The sequence below is a fragment of the Trachypithecus francoisi genome, unplaced genomic scaffold, assembly GCF_009764315.1.
Source record: "Trachypithecus francoisi isolate TF-2019V2 unplaced genomic scaffold, Tfra_2.0 Lachesis_group11, whole genome shotgun sequence".
In the NCBI taxonomy this organism is placed as follows: Eukaryota; Metazoa; Chordata; class Mammalia; order Primates; family Cercopithecidae; genus Trachypithecus; species Trachypithecus francoisi.
Window position 1 is genome coordinate 90,888,165 of NW_022681456.1, and position 8,041 is coordinate 90,896,205.

An 8,041-nucleotide genomic window follows, 5' to 3' on the forward strand; every position below is an offset into this window, starting at 1 on the left:
AAGCAGCATAATTTCCTTATTGCCAAAGAGGCAAGAATAGAAATTTGCCCACCAAACACAGACAAATTATGATCCATAATTTTCTTTGGTATTTAAAGGGCAGTGACTCTACTGCTAGGATTTTCCTCAACAGTCCTAATTTCAAGTGTTCATTCCCATTAAGCCCAATGCATGCTGATATATTTTAAGCCCCATATCCTGAATTTTGCTTGTGAAAAGATGGCCATCATATGTCTGCTGCTTGGAATACTAGAACCTGTGCTCTGAAATCCTCATGATGATGCCAACTAGTTGTAATATGATATCAAGCAAATTAAGCTCTCTGTAGTTTAGAAGTAGCTGCTTTGCATGTCTTAGAGGGATTAAAAATGAATGTTACACTTTTAGCATTTGGTCTGGTACATATTACATTTTCCATAAATGTTGGCTCTTTTTGTTATCATTATTATTCATTTCATCCCTGGCCCACTTATATTCTTCATGTCCCATAGAGTTTCTTTTACTGAAGAACTGGTTCACCTAGCCTTGGCTTAACCCTGTAAATGACTGGGCGAAGGTACTTTTCTAAACAGTTTTTTGTTGTTGTTGTTTTTTCTTTTGAGACAAGAGTCTCACTCTGTTGCCCAGGCTGTAGTGCAGTGGCATGATCTCGGCTCACTGCAACCTCCGCCTCCCGGATTCAAGCGATTCTCCTACCTCAGCCTCCTGAGTAGCTGCAATTACAGGTGTGCACCACCACACTCAGCTAATTTTTTTTGTATTTTTAGTAGAGACGGGGTTTTACCATGTTGCTCAGGCTGGTCTTGAACTCCTGACCTCGTGATCCGCCCACCTCAGCCTCCCAAAGTGCTGGGATTACAGGGGTAATCCACCACGCCTGGCTCTAAACAGTTTTCAAAGCAAAGGAGTCATGCAAACAGAGGGTGGGCTAGCAGTCACACCAGAAATACAGCTGTTACTTGCCTGGTAGGGTGGGCAGCGTCACCCCTGATTCATACACAGGGCTGTCCTGCAGAATCTATATAAATGCAGCAGTTTCTTCAAAGGGCCATTCCCATTACCTTGACAGAGAGGGGCAATTGTGCTGCTGCCCTGCCCACCTACAGTTCCTTTTTTTTTTTGAGACAGAGTCCGGCTCTGTCACCTAGGCTGGAGTACAGTGGCACAATCTCAGCTCACTGCAACGTCTGCCTCCCGGGTTCAAGCGATTCTTCTGCCTCAGCCTCCAGAGTAGCTGGGACTATCGGCACATACCACCACGCCTGGCTAATTTTTGTATTTTTGGTAGAGACGGGGTTTCACCATGTTGGTCAGGCTGGTCTTGAACTCTTGACCTCGTGATCCACCCGCCTCAGTCTCCCAAAGTGCTGGGATTACAGGCGTGAGCCACTGCTCCTTTTACTACCTCTTGCTTTCTCCTCTGCCCCGTGCTGACTCCCACATACACAGAGGCTCCCACTTCCAGTGTGCAGTGCTTAGATGACCTCATAAACAGGAATGTGACTGCTGGTTTTAAATGGCAAATTTGCTTTTGGGGAGTTTTGAGCTGACATTCCCTTTCTTCGTGGTTCAAAAACAAATGATCTTTTTCTTTCTTCAAAACTGTGTTTTTCTTCAAAACAGACCTCAGACAACTTTGATAGACCTAGCTCAAGGTAGAAGGGAGGCTTAATCTGGGGGAACACAACAATATACTGGCTTTCGAGATCTCTTGACTTCATGTAAAGTACCAAATACACCACCCAGTCAATAAACATCTCCAAGCAACTAGTCTATCAAGCACTTCAAAATGTTGAGGTTTGTAATATAAATACATTGTGTCTATTTCCTTACGGAACTCATCATCTAAGTGAGCAGACAATAGGTGGCTTATGATCACCATAAATATTAATACAAGGTTACACATGATCAGGGCTAAATGCATTGTACTGACCATAAAAGCGACAGAAATCTGAAACGGAAAAATAAAACTATCCCTAAGAATTGCTGTAGAAAGCCAGACAGAAGAAGTTTGAGGCAAACATTGAAGGATAAGGAGAATTTAGATACACAGAAAAGGGGGAAGAAAGAAATTCCAGGCAATGGGGAGCAGCACAGAAACAGTAATGATAGCTAGATACAGTGGCATGCCTTTATAGTCCCAGCTACTTAGGAGGCTGAGGCAGGAGAAAGGCTTGAGCTCAGAAGTTGAGACCAACCTGGGCAACAAAATAGCAAGATCCTGTCTCTTTAAAAAACAAAAACAAAAAACCCAATGCCCAAGGCTCTAATTACCAAAAGGCTCTCAATAAATAAGTGCTGAAGCAAGGGAGAAAGACAGCGAAAGGGTAAGAAAGAAAGGAGGGAAAGATGAAGAAAAAAAGCCAGAAGGAGCCAGAATGTTGTGGTCCAATTCACAAGAGCAGGGACTCATGGGGGATAGTGAAATACATCATTTGTAGTAGTAGGAAAAATCAGATTGTTGAGGATGGACTTCTCATGTCCAGCCATTTTATCACTAAGGGGATGGGGGCAGGGACTCAGGATAGAGGAGGATAAACTGGAAGTCAAGAGAAATAATTGGCACCAGGAATTTTAAATAATAAGAAACGAAAATTATTTATTTGTTTCATGACAAGGGTTATGAGTACCAGTTGCCATGAAATGAAACAGTAAGAGTCACCCTTTCCCCATGGACTGGAAGGGCTAGTCTCTCTGCCTCTCTCACGGGTTAAGGGGAGCAACCCCTACCCCCAGTATTTCATATGAAGGAATAAGGTAGGGGCCTAGAATGCCTTCTTCCAATGAGCTACCTGAGACGTGTCTGAGGCCCTTCCTCCATCATAGCTGCTGAGCCCTGAGGCCTGGCTGGCCCATTCTTCTGAGTTTTAGGATGCCATTAAAGACCTGAATCTCACAGAGTACATTATCTGCTCATAGTGAGCACTAATACACATTAGGTATTAAAATAATACTTCAAAATATTGTAGACTAAGGTACAATTCCCATATCCTCCTTTTCTCAAGTTAGCATGTATCTCCTCCTCTCACTGTGTTCATTTTCCAGGCTACCCTAACAAATTACCACAAACTTGGTGGTTTAAAAAAACAGAAATTTATTTTCTCACAGTTCTAGGGACTAGAAGTGTAAAATTATCTGTGCCAGCAGGATGACATTCCCTCCAAAGGTTCTAGAAGAGAATCCTTCCTTGTCTTTTGCAGCTTCTGGTGATTCCTGGTGTTCCTTGACTTGCAGATGCATCACTCCAATTTCTGCCTCCATCTTCACGCATCCTCTCTTCTGTGTCTGTGTGTTCAAATTTTTAACTTCTCTTAGAAAGGCACATTTTTGGGTTTAGGGCTCACTCCAAATCCAGGATGATTTCTTCTTGAGATTTTAACTAATTACATCTGCAAAGACCCTATTTCCAAATAAGATCACATTCTGAGGTTCCAGTTAGACATGAATTTTGGGTGAGGGGCAGGACACTATTCAGCCCACTACATCACATTTTTAAATAAGCAACTATCCCTCATCTATATGTCATAACTTTACTTACAATACCTGGTCATTTCTTCAATATGGAGTAAAAATACATGAAAGAAGTCTAAAAATACATAAAAGAAGTAATTTACTTAATGGTAAAGATAATGTGTTTTTGTAACTCTCCCACCAAACAATGTTATTTACATCTCTCACATTTACTCCAGCAATGTACGGCACTGGGTTTTTATTTTGCTTCTATCTGCTGAGGTGTGTTAGGCCTCTGAATGTCAAAGTATTGCATGTTAATTATGCTACCATTCCAAAATGTAAAACCATCATTTTCAGGAAGCTCTTCTGTGTCAGGCACTTCAATGTTCTGCCAGTTTGATGGTGAGAAAGATAAAGCTCAAGGCTCAAACAGATTATTCTAAGCAGTGAACAGACAGTAGATACAAAACGTATAATGATGTAATGTTAGGCTATGAAAGGTGCTATTAAGAAAAATAGGTAGAATCAGAGCATCAAGAAGGATGTGGGTGACAATTTTAGAAAGGGTGGTCAGGGCAGATTTCCTTTGAGGTGACATTTATGCAGAATAATTAAGCGACCTCCTTGCTACTTAAGTCTATTTTCCATCTGTTTCTTCCATTGCATTCTTACTAGAGGCAATAAGAAGTCCATGTACTAGATTAAATGTATTTTTTTCCATATTTGAATATAACTCAAATAACCATGTTTAGTAATATAAACTCAGTCCTTTATGTCAAAAGGGTATTTTGGTCATTACATCGCCAACCAACCATAGACTAATGCATCTGTGATGTATTCCTTCATAGTCACTGCATTCCAGGCACTATTCTAGGGGCAGGCAGATACAGAAATGATCAACACAGACAAAAATCCCCAGTATCAAGCAACTCTATTAGAATGAGGCTTGCACTGGACACGGTGGCTCACGCCTGTAATCCCAGCACTTTGGGAGGCTGAGGTGGGCGGATCATGAGGTCAGGAGATCGAAACCATCCTGGCTAACATGGTGAAACCCCATCTCTACTAAAAATACAAAAAATTAGCCGGGCATTGTGGTGGGCGCCTGTAGTCCCAGCTACTCAGGAGGCTGAGGCAGGCGAATGGCATGAACCCAGGAGGCAGAGCTTGCAGTGAGCCGAGATCGCGCCACTGCACTCCAGCCTGGGCGACAGAGCCAGACTCTATGTCAAAAAAAAAAAAAGAATGAGGCTTGCATTCCAGCATTAGATGTGAAGAGAGAAAACTGAGTTTTGCTCCCCAGCTCTCTTACTCCTCTCTTACACTTAGTACATCACTTTTTAGTTGTAGGCCTCAGTTTCCAAGTCTATAAAGTAAGGAAATTGGACTAGACAATCTCTGAATTTTCTTCTTACCCTTGCACTCTATTGTTTTAAGGTAGGCAGCAACCCAGTTTACAATAGCTAGCCAGATATGTTAAATAGCTTCCAATTTAGGCAGCCACAAATATCCCTGGAATTATGAGCAGAAACCAGTAGCAGGAATCCCCAACTCTAGAGTCCATAGATAGGTGGGTGGTCTCATTGTGGGAAAAAGGTGACATTATCTATTTGAAGCAGCAGTCCCAGCTGGCAATTGGAAATATGGGGAGTAGATCTAGCCTCAGGGGGTACTGAGCTGCCAAAAACTTGGACAGAGAATTCAGTGGCTTCAAGAAAAGATTAAATTAATACATGTGAAACACTTAGAAGAGTGCCTGGCATAGAGTAAACCTCAATAAATAAAGCTGTTGCTATGATTGGCTTGTCCCAGAACTGGATTACCCTTAGAAAGCCAAGGTAGACTTACTGAGCAGCCATGGCTAAGCCTCAGTGGGCACACTGGTGCCTACCACATACCTCATGCACCCTATTGCTGGCACCCACCCACCATGGGTGCAAATGTAGATTTCTGGCTTGGGCAACAGACATATACCTTTGATGGTGCATTTCAATGGAATTTTTTAAAAGTCTGTGTTCAGGCTTTGGAGAAAAATAATACACTTGGATTCAGACAATGAGAAGTTATCCAGGTAGAGATGGTGGAGATTTCTATTAAGGCAGTTGTTTATATAGATCCACAACGCAGGGAAGAAACTAGGGCTGAAATAACAGATGTGCCAGCCATCAGCATCCATTATGAGTCAGTGTTTCTCAAAGTGTGGTCTCTAGACCATCTGTGTTACAGTAAACTCAGGTGGGTGTTAACAAACAAATTCCGAACTCTACCTACTAAACCAGAATCTCTTGAGGTGGAGTTTCATAATCTTCATTGTAATAACTTCCTAAATAATTCTTATGCACATTTAATTCAGAGAGACACACAGAAAGGGAATTATTTATGTTACTGCTCTTCCTATATTTGAATAGTATAATATTTCATAATAATATCACATATTTAATAATAAATATAATCATAGTTCTTTATGTCAAAGGGAGTATTCCAGTCATTGGATTTGCCAACCAAACACAGACAGATGCATCTGTGATTTATCCATTCACATGAAGATAAAGTTGCCTGAGGAGAATAGAGAGAATGAGGAGAGAAGGTAGCCAGGAAAGGGTTATGGATAGGGCCCTGTGGTGCCTAGAATCCTGTCACTTCATACCACCTTTTAAGTGAGTAGGGATCAACCCCTGCTGCATATTGGGATAATCCGGTGCTTGGGGTTCACCCAGCTAGACTAATGAAATCAATATTCCTTAAAAGCCGGAAGGCCAGGCCCCTTCCCTCCGTAGTTCCAAATAGCCGCTTCTATGCCAACCCTTGTAAACTGGTGGCAATTTTGCCTGTGGATTATTTTCTTTGATCCTCATACTACTTTAAAACTTTAGCTGAGTTGCAAATATTTACAAACCAGTAGATTTCACTTTAAAGAAAAACAGAATGTTTAGCTTCTTATGAAAACCAAAAGAACTGGCCTTTCAGGGTCTACATTCTTGAGTGGCATACAGTTGCCCAACAAGGTCTTCAGTCACTTAAGTTCCCCACCTGGTTGCCTGGCCTCTGAAGACATTCGGGAACTATAGTGCACCTTACTACAGGGCTTTCTTTTTGTTTTGTTTTGTTTTGTTTTGAGACAGTCTGGCTCTGTCGCCCAGGCTGGAGTGCTGGAGTGCAGTGGCGCAATCCTGGCTCACTGTAAGCTCCGCCTCCCAGGTTCACGCCATTCTGCCTCAGCCTCCCCAGTAGCTGGGAGTACGGGCACCTGCCACCACGCCTGGCTAATTTTTTGTATTTTTAGTAGAGACAGAGTTTCACTGTGTTAGCCAGGATGGTCTCGATCTCCTGACCTCGTGATCCGCCCACCACAGCCTCCCAAAGTGCTGGGATTACAGGTGTGAGCCACCACACCCAGCCCCACAGGGCTTTCTTAGCTCGGCATCTGCCATCCTGCATCCAAGGCACTCTCCTGTCACAGATCTCAAGGTTTCCCTGAGCAAGCATGACAATGGTTTGGGAAAATCACATGAAACAGTCTCCACCTTATCTGCTGGTTTTATCCTCTCCTTCTAGAGCCCATTTCCTGGAGCCATAGTTGCGAAAGTCTCCTGTCCTCTTGACAGAACTGGAGCTGCTACCCTGGAAGCAGCACTCACCTCAGGCCAAGTGAAGGCTGACACTGAAACTGATACTTGTGCATTCTACCAACAGGGATAGATTCCCTGCTAATCACAAATTAGCTGGACACCTGGGTCTCCCAGAATGAATCCCGGCAAGTCCCTCAAGCCTTAGTGAAATCACCTTTCTTCAGGAGGAAGCAATGCCAGCTGGTTTGACCAGAGAGCCTCCCTAGGTCTGTGGAAGGCTGGATTCTGTATTGAAATTTGATAGACATACTTGGTGAGAGGAATTCAAGAAAATTGTCCCTCCTTCAAGTAATGAACTTTCTCAAGTCTCTTTTGTTTCCTTTACATCACAATATTAGCTAATGGATTAGTTAACTAATTACCTAATTATTTTTTAAAATACCAATGCTAGACATCTGAGATTTTTATTGTTTTCCTGCTGTGAAAATGTATATGTATACTAATGTAATTAATTTGTCAAACTATTGTTAAAACTATTAAGCTGGCACAAAATGTTTCTTATCTACAGTAAAAAGGAAAACAATAGGAAATTAGCATTTGAACTGATATGGAAAGTACTTCAATTTAATCACTATCAGCACACAAAGCTTGTTTTTTTTTAAATTACACTCATGGCCAGCACAGTGCCTCCTGCCTAGAACTTTGGGAGGCTGAGGCCGGTGGATCACAAGGTCAAGAGATTGAGATCATCCTGGCCAACGTGGTGAAACCCCGTTTCTACTAAAAATACAAAAATTAGCTGGGTGTGGTGGCGCGTGCCTGTAGTCCCAGCTACTTGGGAGCCTGAGGCAGGAGAGCCTGAGACTTGAAACCGGGAGGCGGAAGTTGCAGTGAGCCGAGATCACGCCACTGTACTCCAGCCTGCAGACAGAGTGGGACTCCGTCTCAAATAAATAAATAAATAAATAAAAATAAAATTGCACTTACACAAATTTGTTCTCTCTGAGATTGTTTTCAGC